Source organism: Loxodonta africana, chromosome 9 (genome assembly GCF_030014295.1).
Source record: "Loxodonta africana isolate mLoxAfr1 chromosome 9, mLoxAfr1.hap2, whole genome shotgun sequence".
In the NCBI taxonomy this organism is placed as follows: domain Eukaryota; kingdom Metazoa; phylum Chordata; class Mammalia; order Proboscidea; family Elephantidae; genus Loxodonta; species Loxodonta africana.
Window position 1 is genome coordinate 101,831,787 of NC_087350.1, and position 15,924 is coordinate 101,847,710.

Consider the following 15,924-nt stretch of genomic DNA (forward strand, 5'->3'; position numbering starts at 1 on the left):
CATTAGTATGGTACTTTTGTGACAGTTAATGACCCAATATTGATACATTATTAAAATCTATAATTTATTCAGATTTCTTTAGCTTTTATCAAATGTCTTTTTCTGTTACATTTATTTTTCATGTCTCCTTAGGTTATTCTCAGTTGTGACAATTTCTTGGACTTTTCTTATTTTTGATGACCTTCATAATTAGAGGAATACTGATCAAGTATCTAAGGAGCCCTGGTGGCACAGTGGTTAAAGCACTTGGCTGCAAACCTAAAGGTCGGTGGTTTGAACCCATAGCTGCTCTGTGGGAGACAGATGTGGCAATCTGCTTCTGTAAGGATTTACAGCCTTGGAAATCCTATGGGGCGGTTCTACTCTGTCCTTACAGGGTTGCTATGAGTTGGAATCGACTTGATGGCAATGGGTTTGGTTTGGGGTGGTCAAGTATTTTGCAAGATGTCCCTCTACCCACTCCTCACTTACCAACATGTTTAGGTTCCAAAGACCAGGTCCTTATGTGAAAATTCGTATTATGCAGAAATGGAGGATGACTACATCATTACATAACTGCCAAACCACTGAGAATCATGACCCAGCCAAGCTGACACATAATCTTAACCATCACAGCCAGTGTTACTTTCACCTCACACCTCGGCATTCGTTACTGCCAGATATATGTCATTAATGCACAAAATAGTTAGATAGTAGATTTTTTTTACTATTGTCATAAATGTGAAATGTCGGGTAACAAGATAATTAATAAGTGAGGAGAAGGTGTATTGGAATTTGCTTGATGTTTTTCTCATGATTAGACTGAGGTTATGGGTTTTTGGAAGGAAGACCACAGAGGGAAAGTGTGATTTTCATCACATCATATTAACGGTAGAAACTACTCACATGATTTATTACTGGGGTAGCATTTGTCAGGGATTCGCCACTGTGAAGTGACTCTTTTTTCCCCACTTTCCATACTGCAGTGTTTGGAAGAAAGTCACTATATGCATCCCACACTTAAGGATCTGTGGTCCTCTTCTTTGCAGACAAAGTATTTATGTAAATTATTTGGAATTCTTCTGCAAGGGAGATTTGCATTATCTCCTCCATTTATTAATTTATTTAATTATTTATATCAGTATGGACCCATAGATATCTATTTTATACTCTGTTATAATCCAACACTATTTTCTTCTTCAACTTGTTCCAGCTTTGGCTCTTTCAGTTGGCTCCTGTGTCCCTTTGGCAATACCACATCATTGGAGCTTTTTTGAGTTGTTTTGCATCTCCTTAATTCTGGGCATTACCGGGCTTATCTTGTATGTTTCCTGCCCCGGTCCTAGAAATAGCCATTTCTTCTTGGAGCCTCATTCTTTTTAATGGGGAACGGTATTAGAAACCAATATCTGAGTTTTAGGTGTGCTTGTTGCTTCTGGGGTTTCATTGCTTTTAGGCCTTCTCAGCTGACAGGGCAAAGAAATATATGTTTGTATACCAATCTATGTATATACATGTATCTATATTTCAATATTGCAACCATCTATACCTTTTTTAAGCTAAATATGAGTTAATATTGATGTCTCCAACTCTATTACCACATGGTTCATTCTAGCTACCTCCCCTTGCTTATTTGTAAATTCCCACTTGAACAGTAAGAAACCTGGCTCCCATCATCTGCCATCCATTTACTTAATTGTTGGATTCCAATATGCATGTATCATGGTATTAAAATTATTAACCAATATACCAGTGGGAAACAAGTGTATCAACTAGAGTACAACGTTCATGTGCAGGTCCTTTTGCTTTTAGACTTACAGATGACTCTCATTTACAAAGTTACTTAGGTTAGAACCTTCTTCCCTCCCCCACCCCAAATCACCTTCAGTAAGGTAACTTTATACATTTATAGTACAGTTAGCTTCTCTTGTCACAGTCTGCCTTCCTTTCTGGGATTCTCCAACCTCCTAAACAATTAAAAAAAAATTGCATACATTAAGTTCACTCTTTATGCTGTAAAGCTTTATGGGTTTTGACATATATGCACACTCTCATGTATCTACCATTACCATGTTACACTAATGGTTTCACTGTTATAAAAATCCCCTGTGCTTCAGCTATGTACCCTACCCCCACACCCCCTGCAAACCCCTGACAAAACTGATCATTTTTCTGTCCCTATAGTTTTACCTTTTTAAGAATATAATACGTGGGATCATACAGTATGTAGCCTTTTCAGTCTGGCTTCTTTCACTTAGCATTATGCATTTAAAGTACATCCATGTCTTACCATGGCTTGATAGCTCATTAAAAAAAAAAAATGCTAAATAATATTTCATCGTATGGATATACTACAGTTTATCCATTCACCTACTGAAGGACATCTTGGCTGCTTCCAGTTTTTGTAGCTTATAAATAAAGCCACTATAAACATTCATGTGCCTTTTTTTGTGGACGTAAATTTTAAGTCAGTTGAGTAAATTATTAGGAGTGCAATTGCTAGATCGTGTGACAGGAGTACATTTAGCTTTGTAAGAAACGGCCAAACTCTCCAAAGTGGCTATACCATTTTGAATTCCCTCGAGTAATAAATGAGAGTCCTTGTTGCACCACATCTTTATCAGCATTTGATACTGTCAGATTTTTGGAGTTTAGCTATTCTAAAGGTGTGTAGTGGTATTTCACTGTTGTTTTAATTTGCAATTCTCTAGTGACCAATTATCTTGAGTACCTTTCATATGCATATCTGCAATCTGTATATTTTCTTTGGTGAAGTGTCTGCTCATATCTTTTGCCTGTATTTTAATTGGGTTGTTTGCTTTCTTATTGTTGAGTTTCAAAAGATTTTTAGTATATTTTGGATACAAATCCTTTATCAAATATGTGTTTTGCAAATATTTTATAAAGAATTTGTCCCTGTCTGTGGACTCTTAACAGTGTCTTTCATAGAGCAGAAGTTTTAAATTTTAGTAAGGTCCAATTTATCGACATGGTTTTCATGAGTGTGCTTTTGGTGTAACTGAGAATGCCAGGTCAACTAGGTTTTCTCATATATTTTCTTCTATAAGTTTTATGGTTTTGCATTTTACATTTAGGTCTGTGATCTGAGTTAATTTTTTATGAAAGGTGTAAAGTCTGTGTCTAAGTTCATTTCATTTTGGGGTGTGTGTGTGTGTGTGTCTGTGGATGTCTAACTCTTTCAGCACCATTTGTTGAATAGACTTATAACTGATTTAGAATGTAGTTGTTCCATCAATTGTTTAGCAAGGATTGTTGTAACTTGCAATTGTAATTGGAGATCTGTCTGGCTTTCTTCATGACTGTCAATTTTGTATCACATATTTGAAGCTCTGTTATTACAACCATGTTTAACATTGACTTCTTGATGAATTGACCTTTTTTATTATTATAAAATTTCCCTCTTTATCTCTGAGTATCATTACCTTTCTGAAGTGTGCTTTATCTAATGTTAATACAGGCACTCAAGCTTTCTTATAGTAATTATTTGCACAATATATACATCTTCCATCACTTTACTTCTAACCTACCTATTAATGTCTTGTAGTCAGTGCATCATTTGGCCTTGCTTTTTAATTCAGTCTGACAAAGTCTGTATTAAATTCTCCTAGATCCTTTTGGGTCTGTCCACCACCGAGGGGTCATTTCTTGGCTCTTTCCCGTGGAGAAGGGGGAAAGGGCTTATTCACAAGTCATTCTGCTTGCTCTGCCATCGTTTTTTCTTCTTTATCTCCTTCTCTCCCCCACATATTCTTAGAACAACAAAGAAATTCCTTCCTTGTTTCGTTCAGAGCAATTTAAGCTCTTCTCTGACAGCCAGATCCTTACTGTCTCAACTTACACTCCGAGTGCTCATCAAAGTGTTTTCCAGACACTATTCCATTCCTAGGGAGGTATGGTAAAAGTGTTGAAATAATATACTTTTTTCCTACTTCATCACCTTTAATTGGACTAATGATATGTTGTGAAATGCTTCTTGTTTCTCTTCTTTCTTTTTGGAGTACATTGAATACAGTGCTAAGAGCGTATTAGTGGATATTGCCATGAAGAACAAGAAGAAAAACTCAGCATTTGCTCAATAGAAAACACCAAGATGTACTTTGTATTAATTGGCAGTGGGACCATGTGGGTCAGCCCATATGTTAATATAGTCTGCTGTGGTTTTCAATAAATGACTTGGTCAAAATGGCAGTGGTCCTTTGTTTAAAATAAGTAAAATAAACAAACGTACAAAATATAAAAAAAAAAAATAAAACAGATCAATGATGATGAAAAGATGCTGTTGTACTATATAGTCATCCCTGGGTATCTGTGGGGGATTGATTTCGGGACCCCCTGCAGATACCAAAATCCATGGATGCTCAAGTCCCTTATATAGAACGGTATAGTATTTGCTTATAACCTACACATATCCTTCTGTATACTTTGAGTATACTTTGAATAATCTCTAGGTTACTTATAATACCTAAAACAATGTAATGCTATGTAAATAGTTGTTAATCCTTACACTTAACACTTACTGGTTTCTCAGTCTTTGCAAGTACTTTATCATGAGTCATTTTTGCCCTTGTAGGGACAGCATTAAACTTGCATGAATTTCAGCTTCTTTCTGCTTTATTGTGTGAATGCTCAATTTTTTTGTACTGAGGTTATGGCCCATTTCAGCAAGCAACATGCCACTTTCCAAAAGATGGAAGATTTTTATTTTCTCTTCTAGAGATAGCACTTTATGCTCCCCCTTAGCCTTTGGGGGATTACTTTGACCACTTCATTGCTTTTTGGGAGCCATTTTTTCACAGAAACAAAAGGTACACTCAATACAACTAGGGAATGAAGGAGACCGAGACAAACAATGCTCAAACAATGAGTGCTGGGGAGAGACTGAGGATCTGTGGAGTGGTGGAGGCTACAGCAGGGTATGCCTACACCTCACTTCATTCATGTGGATTTGGTGTGGAGCTCGGCACATGGCAAATTCAACTTTTGTTTTCTGGAACTTTCTTTTTTTTTCCAAATATTTTTGATCTCTGGTTGGTTGAATCTGTGGATGTGGAACCCATGGATATGGACTGTTATAACATTTATAATTGTTACAACATTTCCCACTAAATCTCTGCATATATATTCATATAGTTATGAAATCCCATTTGGTGAGCGTAAGGAGCCCTGGTGGCACAACGGTTAAGTGCCTGGCTGCTAAGTGAAAGATTGCTGGGTTTGAGCCCACGCAGCATCTCTGTGGGGGAACTGGTGATTTGCTCCCATAAAGATTACAGCCTAGAAAACGTTATGGGGTAGCTCTACTCTGTCACACAGGGTTGTTATGAGTCAAAATTGACTTGACAGCACCTAATAACAACAACAGAACCCTGGTAGCACAGTGGTTAAGAGATCAGGCTGCTAACCGAAGGGCTGGCAGTTCAAATCCACCAAGCACTCCTTGGAAACCCTATGGGGCAGTTCTACTCTGTCCTATAGGGTCGCTATGAGTCAGAATTGACTCGACGCCAATGGATTTTTTGTTTGCTTGTTTGTTTAGTAAAAACAAAAAGTAGTTGAAATGACAGTTCTCACATTAGATCTAAATTTTCAAAGTAAATGAAAATGTAACTTTTTTGCCTGCATGTGTCTGTTGAATTGCCAGCCCACTTTCAAATGAAATTAATTGAAAAGCTTATTTTTTCTTCATGAGGTACAGGCTTGTAAAGCTTATCAGGTGAATGAAGTCCCAGTGAAGTGCTGGTGTGTCCAAGACCATCATCAGTGATTTCATCTGAGTGAAGAAGCCTCTGCTGCTCATACCAGGATTGACCATGGCTCAGAAAAGTCTTATAAGTGAAAGACAGCAGACCCTCAGGATACAGGCATGTTTGTATTTGGTGTCCCCCATCTCTTCTTTTTTGCCTGTCCAGACCCCCTCTCATCCTCCAAATTCTCAGTTCTTTCTGCTAAAAAACCCATCCCTGGTCTAATATTAGAGATACTTGTTATTGTTAGGTACTGTCAAGTTGGTTCTGACTGATAGCAACCTTATGTACAACAGAACGAAACATTCCCCGGTCCTGTACGATCCTCACAATTATTGCTATGTTTGAGCCCATTGTTGCAGCCACTGGGTCAATCCATCACATTGAGGGTCTTCCTCTTTTTTGCTGACACTCTCCTTTACCAAACATGATATCCTTCTCCAGCGACTGGTCCCTCCTGAGGACATGTCCAAGGTACGTGAGATGAAGTCTCACCATTCTCACTTCTAAGGAGCATTCTGGCTGTACTTCTTCCAAGACAGATTTCTTTGTTTGTCTGGCAGTCCATGGTATATTCAATATTCTTTGCCAGCACTATAATTCAAAGACATCAGTTTTTCTTCAATCTTTCTTATTCATTGCCCAGCTTTCCTATGAATATGAGGTGATTGAAAATATCACGGTTTGGGTCAGGCAGATCTTGGCCCTCAAAGTGACATCTTTGCTTTTGAACACTTTAAAAAGGTCTTTTGCAGCAGATTTGCCCAGTGCAATATATTGTTTGATTTCTTGACTGCTGCTTCCATGCGTGTTGATTGTGGATCCAAGTAAAATAAAATCCTTGACAATGTCAATTTTTTCTCCATTTATCATGGTGTTGCTTATTGGTCCAGTTGTGTGGGCTTTTGTTTTTGTATGTTGAGGTGTCATCTATACTGAAGGTTGTGGTCTTTGATCTTCATCAGTAAATGTTTCAAGTCCTCTTCACTTTCAGCAAGCAAGGTTGTGTCATCTGCATATTGCAGGTTGTTAATGAGTCTTCCTTCAAACTTGATGCCATGTTCTTCTTCATATAGTCCAGTTTCTTGGATTATTTGCTCAGCATACAGATTGAATAAGTATGGTGAAAGGATACAACCCTGACGTACACCTTTCCTGACTTTAAAATATTCCGTATCCTCTTGTTCTATTCGAAGGATGATTACTTGGTCTATATGGAGGTTCCTCATGAGGACAATTAAGTACTCTAGAATTCCCATTCTTCTCAATGTTATCTATAATTTGTTATGATCCACACAGTAGAATTCTTTTGCATAGTCAATAAAACACAGATAAATATCTTTCTGGTATTCTTTCTTCAGCGAAGATCCATCTGACATCAGCAAATGACATTCCTTGTTCAGTGTCCTTGTCCCTGAATCTGGCTTGAATTTCTGGCAGTTCTCTGGTGAATGACTGCTGCAACTGTTTGTGAATTATCTTCAGCAAAATTTTACTTGTGTGGTATATTAATGATTTTGTTCAAAAATTTCTGTATTCTGTTAGATCATCTTTCGATGAAATGGGCACAGTATGGATTTCTGTTAGTCGGTTGGCCAGGTAGGTGTCTTCCAAATGTCTTGGTGTAGACAAGTGAGCATCTCCAGCGTCCCATCTGTTTGCTGAAGCATCTCACTTGGTATTCCATCAATTCCTGGAGTCTTGTTTTTTGCCAATGCCTTCAGGGAAACTTGGACCTCTTCCTTCAGTATCATCGGTTCTTAATCATGTGCTAACTCCTGAAATGTTTGAATGTTGCCCAATTCTTTTTGGTATAGTGACTCTGTAGTGTATTCTTTCCATCTTCCTTTGGTGCTTCCTGTATAGTTCAGTAATTTTCCCATAGAATCCTTTAAAATTGCAACTCGAGGCTTGGAGTTTTTCATCAGTTCTTTCAGCTTGAGAAATGCTGAGCATTGTTTTTCACTCTTGGTTTTCTAACTCCAGGACTTTGCATATTTCATTATAATATTTTACTTTGTCTTCTCGAGCTGCCCTTTGAAATCTATTCAGCTATTTTACTTCATCATTTCTTCCTTTTGCTTTAGCTACTGTACGTTCAAAAGCAAGTTTCAGTGTTTTCTGATGTCCATTTTGGTCTTTTTTTTCTTTGTCTTTTTAATGACCTTTTGCTTTCTTCATGTTGATGTCCTTGATTTCATCCCACAACTTGTCTGGTCTTTGGTCATTAGTGTTCAGTGAGTCAAACTCTATTCTTGAAATGGTCTCTAAATTCAGGTGGGATATACTCAAGGTCCTACTTTGGCTGTCCTGGAGTTGTTTTTATTTTTTTCAGCTTCAAGTTGAACTTGCACACGAGCAGTTGATGGTCTTTTCCACAGTGGACCCTTGGCCTTTTTCCGACTGATGATATTGAGCTTCTCCATTGTCTCTTTCCACAGATGTCATCGATTTTATTCCTGTTTATTCCATCTGGGACGTCCATGTGTATAGTCACTGTTTGTGTTGTTGAAAAAAATTTCCAAGAGTACTTTGCTGGTCTTGCAAAATTCCATCATGTGATCTCCAGTGTCATTTCTATCACTGAGGCCATATTTTCCAACTACCTATCTTTCTTCTTTGTTTCCAACTTTTACATTCCAATCACCGGTAATTATCAATGCATCTTGATTTCATGTTTGATCAATTTCAGACTACATAAGTTGATAAAAAACTTCAATTTCTTCATCTTTGGCCTTAGTGGTTGGTACTTAAATTTGAACGATAGTTATATTAATTGGTCTTCCTTGTAGGCATATGAATGTTATCCTATCACTGATGGCATTGTACTTCAGGATAGATTTTGAAGTGTTCTTTTTGACAATGAATGTGATACCGTTCCTCTTCAATTTGTCATTCCCATCATTGTAGACCATATGATTGTCCTATTCAAAATGGCCAGTGACAGTCCAATTCAACTCACTAATACCTAGGATGGACCCCTGGTTGTGTAGTGGTTAAAAGCTTGGCTGCTAACCAAAAGGTCAGCAGTTTGAATCCACGAGCCACTCCTTAGAAACCCTGTGGGACAGTTCTACACAGTCTTGTAGGGTTACTAAGAGTCAAAATTGACTTGACAGCAATGGGTTTGTTTTTGATTTGGTAATGCGTAGGATATCTATCTTCTCTCTCATCTCCCATCTCTAGTTTCACTTATCTGACTCTTTGGCCTTGTCTCACTCCCAGCCCCAGCCCACTACGCAGAGTAATATGGTGGCGAGAGAACCCTTCTCACTTCATAAGAAATGGTCCACCTGTCTCTGAGCAGCCAGGATTAAGAGCCTTTGCCTGGGTTTTGGGCCTGGGTAGAGATATTACCCTCTCCCAGCTACCTCTTCCTCCTTTTTATTTGTTACTTTCTTTCAATCTTCAGGAGTTTCCTAGGCTATAAATAGATCCTGATTTAGACATTGGTTAAAGTCAGGTGTACAAACTGTCTGCCATCCACTCAACTCAGAGTCATTGCGTCCCTGTGTGTGTCAGAGTAGAACTGTGCTCCATAGGGTTTTCAATGGCTGATTTTTCAGAAATGGACTTCTAGGCCTTTGTTTTGAGGCACCTCTGGTAGACTTGAACCTTTATCTTTTTGATTAGCAGCTGAGCACGTTAACTGTTTGCATTACTAAAGTCAGCCAACTCTCTTCTAACAACAGCAACAACAACAAAACTAAACTATTTCCATTGACTAATTTATTTGAGGGCTGAGGAAGGGAGTAGAAATTAGATTATATTCTGATTAGATATTTAATGGTATTAAGAATTAATGTTAATTATTTTTAAGTGTGATTGATAATGGTATTGTCAGTATAGTGATAAAAAGATTTTAAAGATATATATACTCAAATATTTATGCATGAAATAACATGAGATCTGTGATTTTCTGGGGGAGTGGAAGGCATTGTGGATTGGCCATGGGTTGATAGATGCTGCAGCTGGATAATGGGTACATGTGGATTTATAATATTTCGTGTATATGCAAACATAATAAAAGGTTTTTAAACAAAGATTGAAGTGTACCTACCACTGAATGTCAGTCTTTTCAGACAAGCCTGGTAGACTGAGGAGGCTGGAAATGGTCAGAGGAACCAGGTTGCTGGGAGGGATGACAGGCAGGACTGCCTGAACCTTCAAAGACTCCCCATATCATTCTTACAAATGAAAATGTACCCATGTTCTTCAGTAAATGCCCTTATTATGGAAATACTACTTGAGCTGATACATTATTTAGTGAACATTTAACTAAATGTTCATTCATTCCAATTTTGTGGGTTTTTTTTTTTTTTTTCCTATTGTGATTGTGGAGTAAATACTTTAAAAACTTTTTTAGTTTGCTTTAGATCTAGACATCTCCACAGATAATTGACAGAACAGCTGGAAGGCTTGGGCACTGTGTATAGACCACCTAATGGTTAAAACAACCTGGAATTAGGGTCCCTGAGAGTGTTTTCTATGGGAAACAAGGGGGCTGGCATCCCAATTCGGACTCAGGTGGAGGTCTTGAGGATTTTGGAGCCAGCACTTGTACCCATCCCTGCTCCTGTACTCTGAACACCTGTGGGCACACTTGGGGAGAATGGGGAGAAATGGCTACTGTGGGTGTTACCTGAAAGACTCATATTTTGTTTCGCTTATCTGACCCTTTGGCTTCCTCTCACCCCCAGCACCAACCTACTACCTAGTGTAACATGATGGAGAGAGACCCCTTCTCACTTCACAAGAGATGGCCCAACTGTCCTCGAGCAGCCAGAATTGGGAGCCTGTGCCTGGGCAGATCCCCAGGAACCTGAACCTGGGTAGAGGGGCTATACACAATGTGATGACAGCTGAGGCAGAGGTGTCATCAGGGAAGGAGAAAGAGAAGTGACTTTCAGAACTGACTCCTGAGCAGTAACATGCTCATGAGAACCCCAGAAATGCTCTCTGGAGAATCCCAGAAATAATTTGGGGGAGCTTTGCAAGGGTTTGGATTCCTATCTGAACGATATGTTTAGATTTGTTGCTCTCACTATGAAGGCATTAATGTTGGTAAGACCTCATCTGTATCCACTGATTGCTGAAATTGGGGCCTACTTTCTTTCCTACCAGCACTTAGATATTTGATGTGTAGATGAATAGCTCACATGCCTTACTTTTAAGTGATTCCTGGATTTGTAGGGGAAGACAGACATGTAAATTAATGATGACCATGCAAGGTGATCTGTGTTATAAAGGAAGACATGCTTTGGGAGTGTAGAAAAGGGGACTACTAACACTGCCTGGGGATGGGAGCAGTGGCCAATGAAAGTTGAATTTCTGGTTCAGAGAGTACTTTTTAGTTGGATCTTAAAGTAAGAATAGATGTTCAGCAGGTTCATGGTTGTACAATATACCCTGAAGCAAAGTTTTTGTTTTTTAGAAACTGATGTTTATTTTTCATCAGCCTTACTTCCATTTTCTGTCTGTGAGCCTGGGGAAGGCCAGTTAAGAGCACTCAGTGGTTGTTCCTGCCCACTCAGTGGCCTGAGCAGTGGGGACTGCAGACCAGTCCTCAGTCGCAGGCTGAGCACTGCAGTCTTAGTAGGGAATTGATGGTTAGGCCCAGAGGGCACCAGCAGCCCTCAGTCCTCAGGCTGAGTAGAAGTCAATTCAGGAGTTGGGGCAGCCCTACCACTCTGAATTCCTCCTTGATCACAGCCTTTTAGCAGTGGCCTGCTCTTCCTTTTCAATCACTTCAGGATCTCTGTAGAAGTAGAGATCAGGCATGACCATCCACAGGTGCTCCTGGGAGATGGTGCCACACAAGCACAGAACCTCCCGGGCCAGCATCCACCATGTCAGACTCATTGAGTGAGCTCCCGTGTTGCTGTATGGGATGGCAATGTCCACATAGTGGAGAGGAGAATCTGTGACACAGAGCAGTGGTGGGCAGGTTCACATAAGATGCATCTGTGAGAGGCTGGCCTTCAGCCCTGGGTTCAGTAACCACCAGAAGACCTGGTTCCTGGAAGGCCACTTGGACCTGGTTAGTGAAGGTTCCAGGTGCGAAGTGCCCAGCAATCGAGGTGGCTCCAGGGGCAGCAGCAAACTTCAGCACAGCCTGCCTGGAGCAGAGTCTGACTTCAACAGTAACAAGCATTTCCTGAATATTCAGTAGGTGCCTGGCATTTGCTAAACAAGTTACAGACATCAACTAATCAATATATCAGAATCCATTGACTAGAAAGTGCTTTCCAAGTACAGGTTCAATGGAACTGTATTTTGATAATTGCTGTAACTTTTTTTTTTTTTAACCTTTTATATGGCTTAATTAAGGCATTATGTTTTTTTCTATTACCTGCCTACAACATGGCATTTTATACCTCTTGGCAATGACATACTTACACATCCGTGTTTTATCAATTACCGTCTAGCCCACTCTTCTGGCAATTAACCGGACTCTGTCTTGGCATGCCTCTTCGATAATGAAACTTTTCAACTATGTGTCTCTGCCCTCCAGTAAGACTCTAAGTTCCCCATGAGCCCTTACCCACATTCTCACCAAGGGTAGGTAGGTGAGTTTAATTTTAATTTTTTTTTAATGACTGCTTACTGTTTTGTCAAATGTCGTCTAAAAAAACACGGAGCAAAGGAGCGTGATTTGTTGAGGACCAGAACAAAAACTTCACGTGTCTTACGCAGCAGCCATGTGGTGCACAAGTGCCCAGTTTACAAACTTTAATATGGAACACACTTGAAAAGTCTCCCAGCTAATCTACTACGAGAATATCTGTGCACTTTTGAGGGCATTTTAGAATGGGCGTCTCTTTTCTGGAACAGGTGGTGAAGCTAAATTTGTTGGTGTACTTGACATATTTGGAGCCTGATATTAAAAGACTTGTGTGGCTGTAATAAGCAGTTCTTCCTGTCTTTGTTTACAGGGAATTGGGACTTTCTCTGGGCGTTAGATTTCTATTTCTTCCCCCAGGCAAGCTGGAAACCATTCATAGCCTACATTCTTCCACAGGGACAAAAAGCAAGGGCTGATTTGGCTTGGGAATCTTGTTGTGCTGATTTGGCTTGGGAATCTTGTTTTTTGGCTGTGTGAAGTGGCCGCTAATTCTGTCGTTTGGGTCAGAATTAATTTTAGTAATTCCTTCAGCTCCACAGAAAGAAAAGGAATCCATAAAATTTCTTCCAAATCCACATATTTATGTTAAAGTGCTTCCTCACAGTACTTTGTAGTCACAAGGTACGGGGGGAGGTAGGTTGAGGCCGTGGGGAGAGACATAGCTTTAAAAATATATGAAGTGTCCCAGCTAGCAGATTTGAGAATTTTCCAGGTTTTAATGGCATTATTCAGTTTTTCTTGTTTGTATACTTGGGCTAAATGAAATGAATATCTCGAAAGCAGTTTGTGATGGAAAGTGAGGTTGTATCCTGAGGTGATGGGGACATCAGTGGCTCACTGGTAGAACTTCTGCTTCCCATGCGGGAGGCCTGGGTTTGATTCCTGGTCGGTGTACCCAAGTGCACCACCAGCCATCTGTCAGTGGAGGCTTCCATATTGCTGTGATGCTGAACAGGTTTCGGTGGAGCTTACAGACTAAGATGGACTGGAAGAAAGGCCTGGCAATCTACTTCTGAAAATCAGCCAACGACCCCCTGGATCGCAGCAGTCCCATCTACAACCGATTGTGGAGATGGTGCAGGACCCGGCAGCATTTGTTCTGTTGTGCATGGAGTCGCTATGAGTTGGAGGTCGATTCAATGGCAGGCATCAACATTCTGAGTGGGGAGTGTTGCTTCTGTCCTTGAAAAGGGCTATCTAGTGAGACCAGACCTGATTCTTTAATAGCATAGATTTGGGATTAAATCTCTCCATTTTTCAGGCTCCAAGGTGCTACTGAGAGCTGGGCTTTAGAAATGTTTTTGGTCAGATAGGTCAGAGGCGATCATAACCAAAGAGTCTTGATGCTGCACCATCCTACTTCAGCTGGAAAGCGTCACTGACACGGTGCTATCACCGTGGGTTGTTTACATTTGTATTTTCCCACAGCAAACCTGCATCCAGCCCTTATCTGCAACTGTCAGAACTGTACTGGCCTAGCAGAGGTTTGTGGAGTTGCCCTTCCTGTCCTTCCAGTTGTTTATTAGTGTTTTCATTCAACACCAGGAGCCTGAACTTTTTACGTGAGGCAGCGCAGGCTTCAGGCATTGGAGAGCTAAAATAATTTACGTTTGGCACCTTCTCCAGATGTCAGGTTGACCTTCTCCTGGTAGATTTTCTCCTTTTGTTTTTTTGCATGCAGGACTGGATTGTCAGTAAGAGACCGAGATTCACTTTCACACCAACTAGGGTTCAAATAGCAGGCTCTGTTGTTTATCAGTGGTGTGACCTGGATAATGAATTAATTATGATACTGACTTCGCTGTAGCCAAGGCCAAAGTAAAGTGACTTAAACTGAAATTTGTATCTCTCTTATATAACAACCAGAGTATATAACTAAGTTTTCATATGACAACTTTCATGGTGTCTAGCTCTGCCATCCTTAATGAACAGCTTCTGTTTTGTGGTCCAAGATGATTGCTCCAGCTCCCATGCCAGTGGAAAGGGAAGAAGAAAAGTGGTTTGGATGCCCCTATAAGGGAATAACCCAGAAGTCACACACTTCCCTTAAAGGGAATAACCCAGAAGTCACACGTTTCAGTTTCAATCACATCCCATTGCCCAGGACTTAATTGCATGGCCACACAAAGAAGGCTGAGAAATGTCCTTAGCCATGTGGCTGTGTGCCCAGCTAAAACTCAGAAGTTTACAACTAAAATAAGAAGAGGATAATGAGTATTAGGGGATAACTATCCTCTTCCATACATTAAAAAAAAACTATTGCTGTCGAGTCAATTCTGACTCACAGTGATACTATAAAAACAAAACAAAACTATAGGACAGAGTAAAACTGCCCCATAGAGTTTCCAAGGAGTGCCTGGTGGATTCAAACTGTCAACCTTTTGGTTAGCAGCCATAGCACTTAACCACTATGCCAACCAGGGTTTTCTTCCATACATTAATATTTAAATTATCTGTGTCTTAGTTCCTTCTTCTGAAAAATAAAATTGATCTCATAGAATTATGAGACTTAAATGTGGTAATGCTTATAAAACTTTGAATATGGTGCCTGGAACATGATAACTATGCAACTAAGTGAAAGTAAAAGAAAATACATGGGTTTACTTGGTTCATTGCTTTTTGTTAGTATTATTATTAATATTTTTGATGGCTGTGTATTTATTTCAGACCTTTATCTCCAGGAGATAATTCACGGTATCACGATGACCAAGTGATCACATTTTGCATCAATTTAGAGCTCTGCCTGGTGGCTTGAAGAGCTAGACTCGAGATGCTGGTAAATGAGATTGAGACCCTCTGCCTCAGTGAGTCTCCATCATTTCTTCATTTCATCCTTTCAGGAATTGTCTCGTTCATAGCGTTCATCAGAAGTGCCCTAATTTGGGGCTCTGGTTTCTGGAAAGGAGAACAGAGGTTGATTGCTTATGAATCTTGAAGTCAAAAAATGGTTGCTAAAGCTTCTGAGAAAGAAGAAGGCAGCTTCTGAAACCCTGTGAAGAGTATTGTGGCCATTAGCAACCTCTGATGGAAATTGACATTTTGGTATCTGATTAATTTATAGCCTTCCACTTCTCAGGTGCTCTGATTTCTCGAGTGAATTCATTTGTTGACGTGAAATCTATGTCTCTTTCCTAAGAGATTTCATTATTTAATTTGATAATAAAGTTACCATTTCGAGACTCATTGCACAAGTTTGACATTTGACAATTAAAGTTTTATTCTCATTGGATTGCCTTGGTTCATGAACCAGACTGCAACGCTAACACAGCCTAGACAACTGTGCCTAGATCTGCGGTTTAAGGAAAGGAAGGCATGCCAGTGAGACCACACAGGGTAAAGGCAGCCTCCTCGGACTTGCTCCATGTGAGAAGGGACAGTGGAGGGTTGGGGAAGGTCCTCCAAACCCCTGGAAGGTATGAAACTGGCAGCCAGTTCTGATCTTGCTCTAATGCAGTGATGGTGAAATGATTTGGGGAGTTGTTGTGAATATTCTTTAAAAATTGAACAAGAACAGAAAACACCCCAATGCATCACAGGGAATAAGAAAAAGATGAA

The 15,924-nt window shown here is 39.9% G+C and overlaps 1 protein-coding gene and 1 pseudogene across 19 annotated transcripts in view; one reads left to right on the plus strand and one right to left on the minus strand.

Moving 5' to 3' along the window:
* The window catches only part of FREM1 (FRAS1 related extracellular matrix 1), a 333,841-nt gene that overhangs the window by 26,303 nt on the left and 291,614 nt on the right, over positions 1–15,924 (plus strand). The gene's annotated exons all lie outside the window — the stretch shown is intronic.
* LOC135232315 (small ribosomal subunit protein uS2-like) lies at positions 11,244–12,279 on the minus strand (annotated as a pseudogene).